The sequence below is a fragment of the Protopterus annectens genome, chromosome 7.part0, assembly GCF_019279795.1.
Source record: "Protopterus annectens isolate FY-2018-M chromosome 7.part0, PAN1.0, whole genome shotgun sequence".
Taxonomy (NCBI): Eukaryota; Metazoa; Chordata; order Ceratodontiformes; family Protopteridae; genus Protopterus; species Protopterus annectens.
The window spans coordinates 750,998,702-751,020,912 of NC_056739.1; the positions used below are offsets into that span (position 1 = coordinate 750,998,702).

The following is a 22,211-nucleotide window of genomic DNA, read 5'->3' on the forward strand; positions in this document are numbered from 1 at the left end:
TGTAGAGGATGGCTACTCCTCCACCCTTTTTGGTTGTCTGATCACATCTGGGAATGTTATAGTGGGGTAATGTCATGGTTGTGCGTAGTAGGCTTAAGCCAAGTTTCTGTAATGCAGAGGATGTCAAATGAGTGTATTTCTAAGAGTGCATGAAGGTAGGTTATTTTAGTGTTAATACTACAAATGTTAAGATGGCCTATCAGGAGGGAGTTGGAGGGTTTTGTTTGGGTATGGGTATTGAGAGGTGTGTTCAGTGGTACATTGGTGAATTTATTTGTAGGGCCAGGGTTTGGATGAATGTCACCATCTAATAGGGGGTGGTGTTGAGGTTTTTGCATAGTCCTTGTGATTTTAAAGTAGTTATTTTTTTTGCCTTTGGAAATAGATGATGTGGGTGGATCTATGAAGTTTTGGAAGTATGTAGGTGGAAGTAGAGGTTATGTTTATATGGTTGTGGGTGTTTACTTGAGAAACTGATTGTTTGCTGGTGGGTGAGATGAAGTTTACTAATTGAAGAATGTTCATAGATGGTTAGAGTGTAGGGAGTAGATAGTGAAAGTAGGATAATTATTGTGAGTAAAAGGTGAGTAAAAGGTGAGTGTAAGTAGTTTTTAGCATTTGGGCCATGATGAGGATGTAGATAAGAGATGGATAACGTCCAGTATAAAAGAGGTAGTAGAGAAGGGTATAGCAATAGTATGAAGTTTATTAAAGATTATAGTTCAGGTGTAGAAGGTAGAGTGAGATAAAATAAGGTGTAAAGTAGCTTTAAATTTTGGGAGGAAGTAGAGGTGGGGTATCTAATATGAAGGAGTTAGTGGTTGGTTGATTGGGCAAGGGGTGTGGTTTAAAGAGTATAAGTTTAGGTACACTGGGGATGGATGGAATTTGGGGGTAGGGTAGGGGAGCGGAGTGAGCCCGCAGGGCGAACGGAGCAGGTTGGAGCAAGTCAAGATAGAGAATCAGAGAAAAAAGTATCAGCAACAGGAATCAATAAAGAAGGTAAGTGGGTAGGTATTGAATGCTATATGGGAACACAGAAATGAGGTTAACAAGGTGAAAAAAGAGAGTTTGAGATGTAGCAAGGAGGGAGTGGATGTAAAAAGGTAAAGGGGGTGGGGAGTACGTATTTTAGAAAAAATGGCAAGTATAGCCAGCGTTTGGTACAGAGGCCACTAAAGAACTATTTTCTTTCTAGGTATGTAGTGATAGGATGCTGCCACCTAGTGGTAGAAAGTGGTAATAAAGAATAAAGGTAAGAAGCGATATAAAGGCCTTAGGTGGAACTAAGTGGTTTAAATGGTGTAGTGATATGAGGGGGGGGGGGGGGGCGTAGCAAACGGTCCGTGGTAAGCCGCTTTAAAGAGCGCACACTCAATAGGGCTTACAAGCACAAAAATGGATAATAATAGTAGCTAAACAGTGAGTGCAGAGGTAATTTCTTTGGCTGCATACATTCATCACAGTTTGATATAGGGAGTCCTTGCAGTATGTTGCTTAGTAGTAGACCAGGGCTATCAGGCAAAATTCTGGGAGCTCTTCTGGGTTATAACAGTTGATCTTCCTTTTGAATATATAGGCAGGGAGGGAGTACCCAGGGTAGAATACAGAAAAGGTGAGCCTGAGCAGCCTGACCACAGGACCGGGGAGATGTTGAATGCTGTTGGCGTTTTTTAAAAATGGCGCCAGAAATAAAGTGACGCTTAGAAATAAACTCTGGGGGAAGGTACTTGATAGGGGAGGGGATATATAGGAAGATAGTGATAAGCTATGCGGGGACTGAGAGTAAGAAGGGAGAAAGAGAAACACAGTAGGTGGTAAGCAATAGAGGATAATTCTATCAGCAACAGGAATCAATAAAGAAGGTAAGTGGGTAGGTATTGAATGCTATATGGGAACACAAATATAACAAGGTGAAAAAAGAGGTGTGTGTGTATATATGTATGTGTGTGTGTGTGTGTGTGTGTGTGTGTGTGTGTGTGTGTGTGTGTATATGTATATATATATATATATATATATATATATATATATATATATATAATGTATGTGTGTGTATATAGATATAGGTATAGATATGTGTGTGTATCTCTCTCTCTCTCTCTCTCTATATATATTTATATATATATATATATAGATAGATATATGTGTGTATCTATATATAGATATATATATATATATATAGATATAGATATATATATGTATATATATATATATATATATATATAGATAGATAGATATATGTGTGTGTATCTCTATCTATCTATCTATATATATATATATATATATATATATATATATATATATATATATATATTCAATTTTTTTATTTTCCAAATAATATAATGTTTAACAATACAATCATCAATAAACAAGTAGTATAAACCTTGATGTACACTGTGTACAATTGACCTAAACAAAAGCGGGGAAAAAAAATCAATAAAATATATAAAATTAGTAACAAAAATTTGATATTCAATTAAAGTATAAAGTTGCACATTAATTATTTAGGGTTCATTTTTAATGTCTCAATAAGAGTTAAAAATTTTTCCCCAAGGATTGTTTGTCCATGTTTTAGGTGAAATTCTCGATTCCGCCACCTTGATTTCTAATGTCGCTGTTTCTTCCTTCACATTAATTTCTAATGTCGCTGTTTCTTCCATCAATCTCAAGAATCCTTCCAGAGTAGGATGTTCTTAGTGTTTCACTGTTGCAGACATTACATTTGGGTAATCCTGCCGGCAGGTTGCCCTCCCTGACGTCCGATAGTCTGGGGTATAAAATAACCACCCATCGCCATTTTCTTTAGTCTTTTTTGCCGCGCGGTGCCCGAAGCAGAAGCAGTTCGCAAGTGCCGGTCGGCCGACTCCTGAGATTTCCGTGTTCATTCAGATCCGAAGTCTTCAATAAAGCTAAGTACCCCGTTGGGGAAGCTTTTTTTTTCTTGCTCCAGACCGATGTCAGAAAAAGTAAATTGTATTTCTTGTGGAAAGTAAATACCGCATAAAGACTTTCATTCTTACTGTATTCCTTGCCTAGGCCCTGATCACAACTTTTCTGGTTGTCGGTTTTGTGCTAGATTTAACCAACGCACTATTAAGCGTCTGTATGATTTTGCTTTAAACTATTTTGGACGCCGGTTTAATTATCCAGAAATGTCATCGGATAGCCATCCGACTACTGGAGTTCACAAATTTAAGGGAGAGGGATAGACAACCGAGGTCAAAAACTGACGAAGCTTCTCCTAAGCCAGTCGCCAGTTCGCCGGTTCTCAGGTGCTTTCGCAGCCCCTGACGCCCGCTACTTTAGAGTCGCAGGCCAGTACAGACTGCCACGTGGAGTCAGCCATGCCGCTGGAAACTCAAGGTATTGGAGCCTCTGATACTATTCCTTCAGATGGGTCCAGAGCCGCTGAGCAGGCACTGGCTTCTGAGGATGTATTCAGACCTAAACCTCTTTACATTAAACAGACTTCAGCTTCAAAGGCAAAGACTAAAGCACCTTCTAAAGTAAAGACACAAACTCGAGCCACGTGGACAGGCCTCTATGCCCAAAAAACAGATGCTCATAATGGCCAAAGACTTGATTACCTTGATCAGGGGTTCCCATCCCCCTCCTGATAAGAGGCCTAGGCAAGAGACTATGAATCTTCTAATCAGGTTTTTTTCTTCTGATTCTTCTTATGATCAGGAATATTCTCTTCCCCCCATGAGGATTCTCATGCTGAAGACTCTCTACCTTCAGCTTCTCCTCCAGAGGACTATTCTTTTGGGGAAACCTTGCATACCATGAGGAAGCATTTCCACTGGGAGAGCCAAGATTTTTCTGAATCTAAAGAGGCTCTGGGATTTCCTTTTACTACCTCAACACAGTCCACTAGCCATTCCACCTGTGTTAGACATTGTAGGTGTGTTTTCAAAGTCTAGTCTTACTCCTGACTCCTTACTTTATTACAGGGTTCATGACTCTCATATATTCCTTTTTAAAAATCCTGCTGCAGACCCCAAAACTATTTCACAGGGTCCCAAAGGAGTTAAGGCTTCTGCTGCAAAAAACCCTACCCCCTCTGACAGAGATTCTAGGGCACTGGATAGATGGGGAAAACAGGTTTACACATCTGCTACCTTGGCTCTAAGGGCCTTAAACTGTCAGTTCCATATGCTCAAATATCAGCAACATGTCATGGCATTGCTTAAACAGAAAATGTTGTTAAACTTTGAATGCGCAGAAAACAAGGAAATGCAGGACTTATTGCATGGAGCTGAACAAGTTGGAAAGCATACTTTGCAATGTGGTTTTGATTCTTTGGAGGCCTCCTTCAGGGCCGCGAATGTTCGTGTTACCCTGCTGCAGTCATCACACTTGGGTTATCCTGTCATCGGGCAGTCGGCCCGAATTCCAAAGTCTTGGTCCGGTGTTGGTTGCTGTCGCTTCTTCCCTGACGTCAGTGTGCCACGGGTATATAAGAGGCATCCAACGCCATTTTCTCCAGTCTTTCTTACCACTCGGTGCCCGAAGCAGAAGCAGTTCGCAAGTGCCGGTCGGCCAACACCTGAGATTTTCGAATAGAGTTTCAGTCCGAAGTCTTCAAAGCTAAGTACCCCGTTGGGGAACCTTTTCTTGCCTCAGTCCGATGTCAGAAAGTTAACAATTGCATTTCTTGTGGGAAGCAAGTACCTCATAAGGACTTTCAATCTTATTGTATATCTTGCCTAGGCCCAGACCACAACGTCCCTGGTGGTCGGTTTTCAGCTAGGTTCAATAAGCGAACTATAAAGCGACGCTTTGATTTCGCACGACACTACTTCGATAGGAAATTTAATTACACTATGCTGTCGGAGCAACCGACTACCGGTGTGCATAAAAAACGCAAAGATAAAGACAGGCAGCCTAGATCCAAGCCAGACTCCGAGGCCTCGGCTGGGCCGGTCGCCGGTCCTCCGGATTTCAGTGAGGCGCCTACGCAGCCCCTGGCTACCGCAGAATCAGAACCCCAGACCGCTTCGGATTCTCTAGCAGAGAGTTCTAGGCAGACTCAGCCATTTTCTTTAGGCCCTACCAACGACACTGCAGAATGAGATGCCGGTGCTGTAGAAACACCTTCGGTTTCTGAAGGTGTCTTCAGACAGACTACTCTCACCATAAAATCTTATGCTAAGCTTAAGACTCTAAAACCAAAAAAGACTGCACTTCAGTCTCCAGTTTAAGGCCCCATGCCTAAGAAACAGATGCTTAAAATGGCTGAAGATTTGATTTCTTTAATCAGGTGTTCCCAACCCCCCCCCCGACAAAAGGCCTAGACAAGAGGAGGATTATGCCTCCTCTGATCAAGTATCTATTTCCTCAGGCTCCTCTGAGGAACAGGATTACTCCTTTTCCCCCTTATGAAGATTCTGATGCTGAAGATTCCATTTTCTCAGCTTCTCCCCCTGAAGACTATTCCTTTGGGGAAACCTTTCATACCATGAGGGAACATTTCCACTGGGAAGGTGAAGACTACTCCGACTCAAAGAAAAGGCTCAGAGTTTCTTTTACTCCCCCAGCATAGACCACTTGCTATCCCCCAGTTTTAGACTTTGTGAATGATGTTTATTTAGAATCTAGTCTAAATCCAGATTCTCTGCCTCCTGCTCCAGCCAAACCAGATAGATACTATAGAGTGCCTGACTCACAAATTCCTTTTCAAAAGCCCTGTTGCTGATCCAGAGACAATCTCCCAGGGTCCCAAATGGGCTAAGGCTTCTATGGCCAAAAATCCTGTACCCTCTGAAAGGGACTCCAGAGCACTAGATAGGTGGGGGAAGAAGGTTTACACCTCAGCTACTCTGGCTATGAGAGCACTAAATTGTCAATTTCACATGCTTAAATTTATTTATTTATTTTTATTTTACATTTGTTGACCGGGCTAGTCTAGCTGGATATATGTCCATTTTCAGTAGAGGCCCGGGGAGAAAAGCTCCACACAATTTAAACAAAGTTCACATCTACAGAAGATACATATTTAGAATGCATATACATTTTCTTAAATACCAGCAATTCCTAATGTCTCAAATAAAACAAAAGATAAGCACGCACCCTCAACCGTCTGAATTCAAGGAAATGCAGGATCTGTTGCATGCAGCTGAACAGGTGGGCAAACATACTTTACAATGTGGATTTGATTCCTTGGAAGCTTCCTGTAGAGCAGCTGTTACTGGGTCTGTTATACGTAGGCATGCTTGGTTAAAGGAACAAACTCTGCCTGATCATGTTAAAGCAAAGTTACTAGATGCACCTTTACAGCAGGATGTCTTATTTGGGGTTAAAGCAGAAGAGGTTTTAAAGAAAATGGAGGATAAGGCAAAATCTATGCAGATGGTCAAAGATTTCTTACAGGTACAGCCCCCACGCTTCAGCAGAAATTGGCCAACAAAAAATTGGTCCTTTCCAGCTTCTGACAGACCACAGATGGGTAAATACAGGTGCCCAAGGGGCAGAGGACAAGCACAAATCCCTTACAAACCTCGCCAATGGGGCACTGCAACACAGAAGGGAGGAGAAGACAGGTCCCAAACTACTAGAAGGCAAACACAATGACTTAAACAAACCTCAAACTGCCAAGCAAAACTCTCTTGGCAGCTCCCTTGGGAGGAAAATTAGCACTTTTTGCAGACAACTGGCACATCGCCACAAAGGACAAATGGGTCCTAGACATTATCTCACAAGGATACAGATTCCATTTCCACACGTTGCCAAGGATAAAAGGCATGCCAAACCTGCCACAAAATCAATGGGCAGAGGTGCAAAAACAAATTACAGCCATTGAGAGCCATTCAACTGGTACCTACACAGGAGCAAGGCCTAGGATTTTACTCAAGGCTCTTTCTAGTCCCCAGAAAGGACAGTGCTTGGAGACCTATTCTGGACCTTTCAATTTTAAACACCTTCTTGCAAGTACCCAAATTCAAGATGCTAACATTACAGCAGCTTCTTCCCATGTTGGTCAAGAAAGCTTGGCTAGTAACGTTGGACCTCAAGGAGGCATACCTGCATGTCCCTATCAGACAAAATTGCAGAAGATACCTCCGCTTCATTGCAGGCTCAGCCCACTACCAATTCTCTGCACTCCCCTTTGGCTTATCTACTGCGCCCAGGGTCTTCACAAAATGCCTGGCACCAGTAATTGCATACTGCAGACAAAGAGGAATTCAAATATGCAAAACAAGTAAACGGAGACAAGTAAAAACCAATACTTCACCAAGACAAAATTACTTGTGGAGGAAATAAGGCAATCAAATTCTTCTTCAACTTCTTTAATAATCCACAAAGTCACAGCAACACGCCAACCAAGAGCACACAAATTCCACGGAAAAAACAAATGCACATTAACGCCAAGACTCTCCACTGCGTTTTCGTTTTAGTTACTTCCTCGGATGTAACAGAATACATACTGAGGTTCCTAGTCACCTTAAATACACACAAAGAATGTACTGATTCAATAATTGATAAATAAATTAATTAAACAATCAACTCTATAATTAAAACTTTTGATGTAGAAAGGAATAAAATAGCCTACCTACTACTAACTTACTTATACAAATTCCTGTATGTAAACAATTACAACCATCTATTTCAAAAGGGCTTATTATTGAAAAACATATTTTTTATTATTTATATTTATTTATATTATTGAAAAACACCAATTTTTATATGGATTCTTATATGAATTTTAACAGTAGTATCTATATGATTAATTATTTATTTATTTATCTATTTATTTATTACCACTATAAGCACTATGCACTTTATAGGGTATATGTGATCCATTTAGTCCCATTTTCTAATACATACATCTAGATTGATTTACTAAGGCTTTGGTTCTCAATTTTTATTTTGTCCAATAGATGGCACTGTTGGACAAGGCTTAATCTTGTGTAATTTGTTGAAGCACTTATATACTTCTGATGCTTAACAGTTTTTATTTATATTTTAACGTTTTTATATTTTAACATTTAATTGTTTACAAAGGTTTTTAAATAAATATGTTTTTCAATAATAAGCCCTTTTGAAATAGATGGTTGTAATTGTTTACATACAGGAATTTGTATAAGTAAGTTAGTAGTAGGTAGGCTATTTTATTCCTTTCTACATCAAAAGTTTTAATTATAGAGTTGATTGTTTAATTAATTTATTTATCAGTTATTGAATCAGTACATTCTTTGTGTGTATTTAAGGTGACTAGGAACCTCAGTATGTATTCTGTTACATCCGAGGAAGTAACTAAAACGAAAACGCAGTGGAGAGTCTTGGCGTTAATGTGAATTTGTTTTTTCCATGGAATTTGTGTGCTCTTGGTTGGCGTGTTGCTGTGACTTTGTGGATTATTAAAGAAGTTGAAGAAGAATTTGATTGCCTTATTTCCTCCACAAGTAATTTTGTCTTGAGGAATTCAAATATATCCATACCTGGATGACTGCCTCATCCAAGCAGAAAGCAAGGACACTCTCTTACATCATCTGGCTTTTGTAAAACACCTTCTAAGTTGCCTAGGGTACACAGTAAACGAAAATAAATCAAAACTAGTGCCCTCACAAAATATGACATTCCTGGGTGCCAGCTTGAATACAACGGCCCAGATGGCTTACCTGATGCCAGACCAACTACAGCTAACTCAATACTTCAAAACAATGGCAACAAAGACCCAACTCCCTGCAAGAAAAATTCTGCGGGCCTTGGGCTTCATGGCATCTTGCATACTACTAATACCATTTGCAAAACTGCATTTGAGGAAATTGCAATGGTACCTAAAAAGCGTATGGAATCAACACAGCCACAGCTTGGAAACAATGATACCTCTCATTCCCTGCCTTCAACAGGAGTTTCTATGGTGGTCACAGGCATGTCACCTCAACAAGGGTCAGCCTTTCACCTTACCCCCAGCCAGGCAGACTATGACAACAGATGCATCAGACTATGCCTGGGGGGCACACATGGCAGAATGGTGCGTTCAAGGCATATGGACTGTAGATCAAAGAAATCTGCACATCAATCAAAAAGAAATGCTAGCTGTACAGAATGCCCTGATAGCCTTCAAAGACCTCTTACATCCAGGACAGCTTATAATAGACAGACAACACCACAGTGATGTGGTACATAAACAAACAAGGGGGTACACAGTCCTACCCTCTATGCAGACAAGCAATGACCTTGTGGAACACGGCACTGGCTTACCAAGTACAATTACAAGCTCAATTCCTGCCAGGAAAAAAGAACACATTGGCAGACGACCTAAGCAGAAACATCATGGATTCCCACGAGTGGAAACTGGATCCACAAGTATTTGCAATGATCACTCAAAAATGGGGACACCCAGACATAGACCTGTTTGCCAGCCCCCAAAACAATCGGCTAACGAAATTTTGCACAAGGACATTTCACCATCAAGCTTGGAAAGTGGACGCACTCTCATTCACTTGGAAAATGCTGTCAGTATATGCCTTCCCTTCATTACCCCTTCTCACAAAGGTGCTTCTGAAAGTCAGGATGGAGAGATCACGAATGATACTCATTGCCCAGACTGGCCATGCCAGCACTGGTACCCACTATTAAGGAATATGGCTCAGGGCCTACCATGGATTTTACCACAAATTTCTCATCTGCTCACACAGCAAGACAATCAGATTCTACACAGCCAGCTTAAAAACCTTAAATTTGGCTGCATGGCAAATCTCCTAAGCAACCAGCCAGCTCCTCTTTCACAAGCTGTTATGGATGTTATTCTGGAGGCCAGGAGGCCCAGCACCAGGAAAGCCTACCCAGACAAATGGAAAAAGTTGTGCACCTGGAACCAAGCTAAAGGCCAAAATACCCTTCTGCCGGACATGCCTCAGATTCTACAATATTTAACTGAGATGTTACACAAAGGACTTTCTTTCTTTTTCATCTATTAAAATCCACACCTCAGCTATTTCAGCTCAACTACAACACGGATCCTCCCTTATTTTCACATCCACTTCTAAGGCAGTTTCTCAGAGGGGCCAAAAACATTAGGCCTCCCAGGAGAGCACCAACACCAACTTGGGACCTCAATTTTGTTCTAGAAAAACTTACGCTACCTCCTTTTGAGCCAGCTTTCTCAGCTGACTTAAAGTTTGTATCATGGAGGACTGCCCTGCTGCTAGCAATTACTTCAGCCAGAAGAGTCTCAGAGCTTCAGGCTCTTATGGCGGTAGAGCCTTTCCTCATTTTTCATCAAGACAGAGTTTCTCTATGAACTAACCCCTCCTTTATGCCTAAGGTGGTATCCAGTGTGGCTCTAAATCAAACCATCCATTTACCCACCTTCTTTCCAAACCCGCAGAACAAAGGAGAAAGACTCCTGCATTCCTTGGACATTCACAGGCAGCTACGTTACTACTTGGATAAAACTAAGGTTTTCAGAAAATCTGACCAGCTTTTTGTATCCTATGCTGCAGCATCACAAGGAAAGGCCATCTCAAAACAGACCATTTCCAAATGGATAGGACATTGCATACGTTTTTGCTACACCCACCATGGAAAACCAGTTCCTACTAGCATTAGGCCCCACTCCACCAGGGCACCAGCTACATCTACAGCCTTCCTCAGGGGGGTTCCTACCAAGGATATTTTGGAAGCTGCAACTTGGAGTTCAGTACACACCTTCACCAAACACTATCACTTACCACTTACTCTAAGACTAGAGCTGGCTTTGCCACTGCAGTTTTGCAGGGCCTTCTAGCCTCCTCTAACCCTGTTTGACTCCACCTCCCATCCTTAGCTTTGGGCTTCTACCTAAGTGTGATGACTGCAGCAGGGTAACACGATGAACATAGTACAGTTTTGTACCTACCATAAATGCAGATGTGTATACCCTGCTGCAGTCTAGGTTACCCTCCCTCCATCCCCTCTGAACTAGCTGAACTTCTCTCTACCACTCTATCCTATGCTACCTCAGTGGTGTATTTGCTACCTCTGTGGTGTATTTGCTTGTGCCTAAGGGTATTGTTTTAATTTTATATAGCTATATGTATTTGTATTTATATTTATATATATATATATATATATATATATATATATATATATATATATATATATAATATTATATTGCCTACCTATTGGGGGCACCAGAGAAAATGTCGTTGGATGCCTCTTATATACCCGGACTAAGACTTTGGAATTCGGGCCGACTGCGGGACTGCCTGATGGCAGGATAACCCAAGTGTGATGACTGCAGCAGGGTATACACACTAACATCTACATTTATGGTAGGTACAAAACTGTACTTTACGGGTTCTGTAATTAGGAGGCATGCTTGGTTAAAGGAACAAAATCTGCCTGATCATGTCAAAGTTAAATTATTAGATGCACCTTCACAGCATGATACTTTGTTTGGTGTTAAGGCAGAAGAGGTGTTAAAGAAAATGGAGGACAAAGATAAATCTATGCAAACTGTCAAAAGATTTTTTACAAGTACAACCGCCTAGGTTTAGTAGACACTGGCCAACAAAGAATTGTTTTTTTCCTGTGTCAGACAGGCGCAGGGTTCATACAGGTCAAAGCAGTGGGGTGCTTCTACCTCCAAAGTTGGAAAAGACAAATCACAACCATACAGGAAACAGTCCCAATGCCTGCACTAAGCACTTATCTCCTGGCAGCACCCTTGGGGGAAAATTAGCACTTTTTTTTTCAAAATTGGCACATTATAACCCAGGACAAGTGGGTTCTAAATGTCGTGTCACAAGGGTACAAGTTCCATTTCCATACCCTGCCAAAGGCAAATGGCTGGTCAGATCTGCCAAAAAAATCAATGGGCAGAGGCGCAAAAACAAGTCTCATCCCTCATGGACATGGGGCCATTCAACAAGTACCAGAGCAAGAGCAGGGACAAGTATTTTACTCGACTGTTCTTGGTACCCAGAAAGGACAAGGCCTGGAGGCCAATACTGGACCTATCTATTCTGAACACATTCCTGGATATACCAAAATTCAAGATGTTGACTTTGCAGCAGCTTCTGCCCATGCTGGGTATGAACGCTTGGCTTGTGACTTTAGACCTAAAAGAGGCATACCTGCATGTCCCAATCAGACAACTATGCAGAAGATACCTCCGATTCAAGGCTGGCTCAATGCATTACCAATTCTCTGCACTGCCCTTTGGCTTATCTACTGCACCCAAGGTCTTTACAAAGTGCCTGGCACCAGTAATTGCATTCTGCAGACAGAGGAATACAAATATATCCTTACTTGGACGACTGCCTAATTCAAGCAGAGAACAAGGACATTCTTCTACAGCATCTGCCGTTTTTGAAAAGACTTCTAACATGCCTAGGGTACACAGTCAGGTACACAGTCAATGAAAACAAATAAAAACTAGTATCCTCTCAAGAGGTAATATTCCTGGGTGCAAGCTTAAATACAATTGCCCAGATGGCTCATCTCACGCCAGACAAAGGCAACTGACTACCTATTTCAAAATGTTGGCAACAAAGGCCCAGTTATCTGCAAGAAAAATTCTGCAGGCTTTGGGCTTCATGGCATCCTGCATCCTACTAATTCCATATGCAAGACTGCATATGAGGAAACTTCAATGGTACCTAAAAGGTGTTTGGACTCAACATTGCCACAGCCTGGAAACTGATTACTCTCATTCTCTGCCTGCAACAGGAGTTTCGATGGTGGGCAAAGACTTGTCACCAAAACAAGGGACAGCCATTCACATTACCCCAAGCCAGGCAGACACTAACAACGGATGCATCAGATTATGCCTGGGGGGCCCACATGGCAGGAAGATGCATTCAGGGCACATGGTCCTCAAACCAAATGCATCTCCATATCAATCAAAAAGAGATGCTAGCTGTTCAAAATGCCCTGACAGCCTTCAAGGACCTACTTCATCCAGGACAACTACTGATAAAGACAGACAACACCATGGTCATGTGGTATATAAACAAGCAGGGGGGGCACACATTCTTACCCCCTTTGCAGACTAGCCATGACTTTGTGGGACACAGCATTGACTTACCAAGTACATCTGCAGGAACAATTCCTGCCAGGAAGGAAAAATACTCTGGCAGATGAACTAAGCAGAAACCTCATGGATCCACACAAGTGGCAGCTGGATCCACAAGTCTTCAGCATGATAACAAGGAAATGGGGACGCCCAGACATCTATTTGCCTCCCCTCATAACTATCAACTAAAACTATTCTGCACAAGGACTTGTCTCAGACAAGCATGGAAAGTGGATGCCCTATCAGTATATGCCTTTCCCCCACTCCTCTCCTCCCCAAGGTAGTCCTAAAGGTCAGACAGGAGAAGCCAAAGATGATACTGATTGCCCCAGACTGCCCCGGCCAGTACTGGTATCCAGTACTAAGGGGCTTGTCTCAATGCCCAGCTTGGACCTTACCTCAAATACCTTGTCTACTGTCCCAGCAAAACAATTGGATCCTGCACAGCCACCTCAGGACTTTAAACCTGGCAGCATGGCGGATAATGTAGTCATACAAAGCACACCTCTCAGTAAAGCTGTGATAGAAAATCTTTTGCTGGAAAATGGAAGAGATTCTGTGCTTGGAACCAGGCACAAGGAACCGATACAGCTGCGCCAAATATTTCTCAGATTTTGCAATACTTAACTGAGATGCTGGACAAAGGCCTATCTTTTTTTTCATCTATTCTCCAACCTACAACTTGGACTCCGTGCTAAACTTGAGGCCTGTTACAACAAAATCTGCAAATTTGCAACCAATTCTAAGAACTCTTCCCATCACTGTCGCTCCCTACACATCCTAAACTGGCTAGAACTCCACAACCACCTAAAGTACCTACAACTTTCAACAGCCCACAAACTCATCTTTAAACCAGCAGAATGCCCCTCTCTTGCTAAATCTCTAACACCCTACACACTTACCCGTACCCTGAGATCCACAGGCCAAAACCTCCTGCATGTACACAAACCCATCCACCCGACTGGTAAACTACTACTATCCCACACTATAGCCAAGCTATGGAACAATCTCCCCACACCACTATGTAATATACCTAACCACAACAATTTCAAATCCATGCTTCCCATATCTCCTCCAAATGGAGATGTCCTTCACATGCTCCCATCTAAAACTCCAACACTACTAACTCCAGACCTAAATCATCATTTCTTTGCCTACTTTAACTTAATTCAGAGATCTTGCTCAGAACACATTTTCATAAATCTTTTGCATCATGCCTCTGGCCTACCTTACTCATATTCTCAAACTTTCATTATTTGTTTTTCTTATCCATTGTAGCCATAATATTGTCTTCCTCTGTAATATTGTTAATTTGTCTCTATTCGTATGTATTTGTATGTCTATTTGGGGCTTTTCCCCTCGGGTCTCCACTGAAAAAGGGTAATTCTTACCCAGCTGGACCAACCCGGTTAACAAATGCAAATAAATAAATAAATAAATAAATATTAAAATTCATGCCTCTGCCATTTCTGCTCATTACAATACAGAGCCACCAATCTTTTCTCATCCCTTATTAAAGCAGTACCTCAGAGGAGCCAAAAAATTAAGGCCTCCAAGGAGATCACCAATGCCTGCATGGGACCTCAACTGTGTCTTGAAAACTCACCCTGCCACCTTTTGAGCCAGCTGCTACTGCTGATATTAAGTTTTTATCTTGGAAAACCGCTCTGCTCCTAGCAATAACTTCTGCAAGATGAGTTTCAGAGCTACAGGCACTCATGATTGTGGAACCTTTTATCATTTTTTTTATCCAGACAGGGTGTCTGAGGACAAACCCAACATTTATGCCTAAGGTGCTGTCCAGTGTGGCTCTTAACCAAACTATTCATCTGCCAACTTTTTATCCAAATCCACAGAACAAAGGGGAGAGAATTCTGCATTATTTGGGTGTACACAGACAGCTTAGATTCTATTTGGACAGAACCAAAGCTTTCAGAAAGACAGAGCAATTACTAGTGATGTATATGCTGCAGTATCACAAGGGAAGGCTATTTCAACGCAGACTATTTCAAAGTGGATAGGCAGCTGCATTCATTTCTGCTATTTACACCATGGCAAGCCAGTGCCTAAGGGCATTAGGCCACATTCAGCCAGAGCTGCAGCCTTTCTCAGGGGAGTACCAACCAAGGACATTTTAGAGGCTGCTACTTGGAGTTCAGTGCACAACTTTACAAAGCACTATCATCTGCCACTGTTTTCTAAATCCAGGGCAGGCTTTGCCACTGCAGTTCTGCAGGGACTCGTAGCAACTCCTAATGCTGTTTAGCTCCAGCCTCCCAACCATAGCTTTGGGACTCTACCCAAATGTAATGACTGCAACAGTGAAACACTAAGAACATAGTACAGTTGTGTACACTTACCATAAATGTAGATGTCTGAGTGTATTCACTGTTGCAGTCCAGGTTACCCACCCGCCACCCCCCTTTCTTCTGATGGAACCTGTCTTTCCTTCTCTGATTTCCACCATCCCCCTTTCTTCTGATGGAACCTGTCTTTCCTTCTCTGATTTATACAACCTATGTGGTGTATTTGCTTGTAGATGAAGGTAAAGTTTATATTGAAAAATATATTTTGGCTACCCTTTTAGGGGGCACCTGACATCTGGGGCAAGAAAAACGAAAGAAAATTGCATCTGCTGCTTTTATACCCCTGGCGACCTGACGTCAGGGAAGGGGCAACAGCAGCCGACGCAAGACCCAGGACTTTGGAATTCAGGCTGACTGAGGGCAACCTGCCAGCAGCATTACCCAAATGTAATGACTGCCACAGTGAATACACTCGTAACATCTACTTTTATGGTAACTGTACACAACTGTACTTTCTTGTGAAGACTTCCACTTTCTAGTTCTACATTTCTTTGCCACAGCTAGTATCGACTAACGTAGGTACAGATGATTTGTATTCATTCCAATAGTATCATTAATATTTAAGAGGACTAAAGATTTGGTTAAAATAAAGGTATCTATGAATATAGCTTGGAGAAAAAAAGTGGGTTCTTCCCAGATTTTTTTATATTAATGCAATCAAAAATATGAAACCAATCAGCTTTAAAGAACATCTCCAACAAATGGATTTATCAAGTGAATTAAATTTGGCTAGTTTATCAGGTGTAATAAATGCCCTGTGAATATATTTCCATGTAAATATTTTCCATACTTGTAAATTAAATGTTAAGTTAACAGAACATAAAAGATTTGTTTTACTCTCAATTGATTAGTGTGGCATCCTTTTGCTATGAAATTCCAATATATTGCATTAGGGTTAGTTTTATGTTATCAATATTTTGTATAATTTTGAAATTAGATTCATCCAGTTATAATTGTCGTAAATAATTTCAGATATTAGACTTTTCAAATTTGGACTAGTTTTATAAGTAGAATTAATAATTTTACTATTAAGATCCTTAACATATGATATTATGCTTTGCAGTATCAACCAATCTTCTGATGGAATGTCATATTTTTTCTGAATTTGTTGAATGTCTTAATTGATTCTCTCTACAATGTTGCCAACAAGTGTTGTTTTTCCCCTCCCATCTAGTTAAGATAACATGAATTTTATTGAAGAAATTATTTGTAGAGCTAAAGGGTGTTATCAAGTATAGCTGTATCTTAATATCAGTGTTAATATATATATATAAATCTTCTGAATAAATTGTAAATATGTATATACGTTAAGTTTGTTGGTTTTGTTATATTATATTAAATATTAACAATCAATATGTGCCACATCCTATTTTGTTCACTTAGTATACAATTTTTAATTTATTTTCATTTAGAAAAATAATAGTGTGCAGTGTTTTCCATGTTGAAGAATAATTAGGATCTATCCAATTAATGATAGTTCTTAATATTGAAGCTTTTATGTACAATTCTAGATCTGGAAGTTTTATTCCACCAATTTCCCAAGATCTAATATGATATGTATAGGTATTCTATTTCTTTTTGGATACCAAAGAAAGTTTAGTAGAATTTTATTTATTTCAAGATTTTCTTTTAGGTATTATAGAAATAGCTTGTGCAATGTAATTAATTTTTGGAAGTATTGTCATTTTTATTATTTGTAATCTGTCTTCCAATCTCAAAAAGACATTTTATTCCAGCTTACTATTAACATTTTTATTTTATTAATTTTGTTGCTATAGTTTGTGGCTAGCATAGATTCCAGATTATCACTGTGTTATTCCTAAATATTTTATTATGGGAACTTGTTTTCCTATCACACAATTTGTAGTTAAGGTAAATTATCTCATATATATATATATATATATATATATATATATATATATATATATATATATATATAATCTCTATATACATAAATATCACCTGTAACCACAGCTTAGTTGGTGAGCAGTGCTGACATTTCTTTGTAGCTTATTTCCTTGTTTCCAAACTCAAAAATTATTTAATGAATATTTGCTAGAAATATATTAACAATGACTGAATGGAAAGTGGGTCAATTTATTTTTTAAAGACATTTCATTTTTCTCTATTTAAAATAAGTAAATAAACAAATAGTTGAAATATGTCTGCAGTAGAATAACAATCTGAATGGTCACTTATTTTGCCTATGTGAAAAGCCACGTTGGTGTGTAGGTGTGGAGTTATAATAATGTAATATGGTGTATGAAGCTTTGAATAAGTATGGCTGTGCATGACTATAAAAGGAGACTTGTCATGTGCATCGTAGTTAAGAGAGTAAGGTAGTTTCAAGCACCACTCTTGGACTTGGCAAATGTTTTTTTCAGTATAGCATATATGAAATAAATATTGGTAAAGTTAGAAGTACCGGCTATTAAACAATGTCTTATTTGGGAAGAATTGAAGGATTTAAGCTAGCCATGGACAGCACAATTGCTTAGTAGTGGTGTTTAATCTTTAACAATGGTCACTTTCTTTGAGTAGATTGTATATTCTGCCGTTGTATGTTTGTTTGAGTTATTTAGTTTGTTTACTGGGTTAGTACACTGATTCTTTGGCTGCTCCACCCCTCCCAAAAAGTACTGATTGGCTACATAATCTAAAGTGGGTATGTATATTGTAATAAATGTAATGTTCCTCACCATTATGGACAACACTGTGAATGAAAAGAATGCACATTGGCCATATTACTTAACTGGTTAATAACTGAAAAATGGAATTGATATTTCTGCAAATATAGTAGAACCCTAACTTATTTGAACACCTTAGGAAATGCAGTGCCTTCACAGAGCCAGTGTTCAGATAGGCAATAGATTAAGGAAAGCAGTAAAATTAAAGACATTATGGTAATAGTATAGCAATATAATCTGCATATATTCATGCAATGACAGACACTTGAAATAATGTTTTGCTTTTGAACTACTTTGGCAAACCACACTACCTAAAATATTTTTTTTCCTAATTAATGTTACCAAAATAAAAAGACGGAACCATGAAATAAACTAAAACCTTTTACTGCTATTACGGAAAGGTGGAACCGCAACCGCGGCATTAGCGATAGGTGACTGAAGAAATTTTGAACAGTACAGTAACCTTTTATAATACTTCATCTTACCTTGATTTCCTGTTTTGTCTTAATCATGGTCAAAGCATAAGATGAAGATAATTCATTTTTCCTGCTGATGTGCTTTAATACTTTAGCTATGAAGCCGGAATCTGATACTACTTCCTAATTTAAATGTCACCCATCTGCATTTGTCTTAGAAGCAGCTGCTATCTGATCTCACTGATACTTCCCAAACAATAAGAAAATTAAATAAATACATAAGTGGAATACAAATATGACAATGGCCTGAATGGCATTCTGTGACTAGCGATACAGAAAGCCCTGAAAATCACCTCTGCTATACATGCAGAATATAGGTCACAGAATGCTGGGCTTGTGATCCTTAACTGTTTTTTTTTTTTTTTTTTTTTTAAACAAATTGATTGTTAGAAATGAGCAAACTCTTAAATCACAAACCTACGTGGAATGCCAGTTTAATGATTGCTTTTTTATCTATATATCATGTAAATGGCAACTGGTAGAAAAACATATGATCGGTGGACTGGCATTCTACAATTTTTATTATGCGTGTACATAAATACTCCTAATTCACTTAAAAAGCTAGTAGAACAACAAATTTTGCATCACAATTCAGCTTCTGAAGAATATGACATATAAAACATCATTGTGTAGCTGAGAAAAAAAATAGGAGAGAAGGGCAAAACTAGGCAATAATCAGGAAGTTTGGACATTTGCAAATCCTGGTACAACTGAGAGGAATGTTTACCGCTGTCTTTATTGTAAATCCCAATTGCTTAATGAAGGAAAAAAATAATAGATCTCCACTCTCCACAAATATATTGGAAACCCTGCCAGTTTAAAATTTCTCCAAGAGAAAAAAACTTGTCCCTGATTTAATAGCAGCCGCAAATCACTCATCGTACCCTCTACATAACGTATAGCTGGAAGTGCTTATTTTATATAGTTTCAGGACTTACTGCTGTAGCTCACAGGCATCCTACATTGTATCCATTTAATTAGTGAATATTATATAAAAAAAAAATAGACCACTGTGAACAGTGTAGACTGTTAACCAATAACCTTGAAGATCAATCTGGGCAAAAATCGGGAGTCTTTGCTCCCATTAATATCTGGGCTAAAGCACTTATGTGGTGTACTCTAAGTAATTCATCAGTAGTTCAAATACCTAGCACTTGATTTTTTAAGCTGTTACTATAATAATCTGTAAGAACCACACCAACTACATTTTAGTCTGCAGCAGGGAACTAAAAAAGGGATCGGACAAGGTAAGCAAAGTAAGGTGATATGTGGGTAGGATTAGATATTGATGTCACCAAGCGGGAGGTTGTTAACTAAAGGGTGGCAACCTTCACATTTCAGTCCGAGGCAAAATTCTCAATTTAGAAATGGGACAGTGTCCCTTTAACTAGGATTTAGTTTGATCTAATCAGTAGTAGTGTGTGGGGGTGGGTACTTGCTGTTTTTTTATGTCCCTGTTTATATTGTTTGCTATTAATAGCCTGGTTTAAAATTAAACAATATGTATATTTTCCACACCTACTAAGTATATAAAAGCTGCTGTGTTTAACATTGTAAAATATTCTGATTTTTTTGTTACTGAGGATCACTTGTCTGTGGAACACTACCTGGATTTCATGATTTTTGGAAATTATTGTGACTGAGCTCATCGGTGAAGTTTTTAAGACCACTAGTTTCTCTTGTTTGTTTATTTTTTTTTTTAGTAAATGTATAACTGTCATCCTCTTCTCTACATTTTCTGTAGGTTCACAACTGCCTTCACTTGAGCAAAGTGCTCAATTGGCTTGGCTTCCTAAGGCCTGCAAACTTCTGTAGCTGCCCCCACCAGCCAGGATCAGGAAAGGAGAATATCTGCTTCCCCAAACAAAAATGCAATAACTCTGCAGGTATCACTGCTTAAATAGTGCCTTAGGCTGTGGGAACCCCACTTTCTGCTGTTTCCTGTATGTTGTACCAAACAATGTATACCTGTCCTTGCCTGCCACTTAATGCAGATGATATTAAATGCTTTGTGATCAAGTGGTCTCTACCATGTGGGTTTCAACGATGTCATGTTCCAGTGTATAATGGTGGTAGATGTAATTCAGTGTTGAACTTTAGATACACAAGTTTGACATCATTACTTGATAAAACTTTTGAAGGATGCTTAATCACAATACCAATGATAGAAAACAAGCTGGGAAATAAGACAGATGTCAAGCAGTGTGGTTTCGCAAAGGATAGATCAGCCTTTACTCTAGTGTAGTTGAATTTTATGAACCACTAAGTAAAGCCCTTAATGAAGGTGTTGTAGTATGCATTGTCGTCCATCTTCCCAGGACATTTCATAGTATTCTACAATATAGGTAACTACATATTCAAATGGGGTAAACTGTGCTTCTGGAAAGATAATAGGCTGTTATGCTACAAGGACAATTTTCTAATTTGTTTCCTGTTGCATCAGATGTTCCTTTGGGATCAGTGTTGAGTCTAGTACTGTTTGATTTTTTTTTTTTTGATCCTTTCAACAAATTCAGAATACTGAATATAAGTATGCAGGTGATATAAAATTTGGTATTTTATAACATCGGAAAATACTTCTTCGATTGTATATTTTTCATCTGTCATCTATTACTTCTTGGTTCATGAATAAAAGATTAAAAATGAATTATAACAGATGTGTAGTTATGTTTTTTGGGGAAAGCAAGGTTATATAATAATCCTATATTAAGACATATGTTAAATAGCTCAGACATTTACAGTAATATGTCATTTTCATTAACTGCATCCTTTGTTAAAAGGACTGTTGGTTTGATACAGATTTTGAGCACAAAAAATGAAACTGGTTAGGCTTAAAGGGCAGCCGGCTTGGCGCTTACCTGTTTACTTGTATATGGACTGCAGGGGCCCCTGTGCAAAATGTAGTTAAAGCATAAATCACAAGAGAAAATCCCCAAGGGCAGTGGTGGCCACCTAGAGGTAACGGTAACTGCCATTCCCCAAGAGACCACAGTTGCCAAGGCAGGCAACATCACTTCTGAAATGTTCTCTGACTTCTTAGCTCTTGAGGCAGACAAGGTTTGCATCACTGCCCATTTGTTGTAGTGCTTGAAGTCACAAAACAGGTGACTCAGTGACATAACATCCAAAGGCTATGCAGTACTGGGTCACAATCCCTAACTTTTGCTGCCTTTGCCAGATGTTCCATCCCAACAGATGTATATAACAAGGGTGGAGGTGACAAGCCTATCAGGAGAAAGGACAATCCATGAGGGACCCCACTAGACCAAAACCAGCAAGAACAATATTCTATTTTTTTTTTTTTTTTTTTTTTTTTGCCAAAGAAGGCAAATGACTTCAAGCTCATTCTGAGTCTCAGCAGCCTAAACCTGCATATCTTTGAAGAAAGCTTTCATGTGGTTACGATGCAAGTTTGCCTTGCCTTTCACAAGGAGTTTGTATTTGGTGTCTGACCCTTAGGGCACCCAAGTGTACATAAAAATCACTGATGAAGTCTGAAAGTGTCTGCATTTTTTGGGAGGAAGCTACGAATTACCTGTTGAGAAGTATGCCAGCTAGGAATTACCAGTTTCAAAGTATGCTACCTATGAATTACCAGTTCAGAAGTATGCCAGCTAGTAGTTACCAGTTCATAAGTATGCCAGCCAGGAATTACCAGCTGAGAAGTATACCAGTG

The 22,211-nt window shown here is 39.5% G+C and overlaps 1 protein-coding gene and 1 long non-coding RNA gene across 4 annotated transcripts in view; both read left to right on the forward strand.

Moving 5' to 3' along the window:
• The window catches only part of LOC122806673, a 102,915-nt gene extending 81,847 nt beyond the window's left edge, over positions 1–21,068 (forward strand). The window contains exon 3 of the long non-coding RNA XR_006365535.1: positions 20,280–21,068. This is a non-coding gene — a long non-coding RNA (uncharacterized LOC122806673). The remainder of the gene's footprint in view (positions 1–20,279) is intronic.
• Positions 1–22,211, forward strand: part of NAA38 (N-alpha-acetyltransferase 38, NatC auxiliary subunit) — a 491,136-nt gene that overhangs the window by 164,658 nt on the left and 304,267 nt on the right. The gene's annotated exons all lie outside the window — the stretch shown is intronic.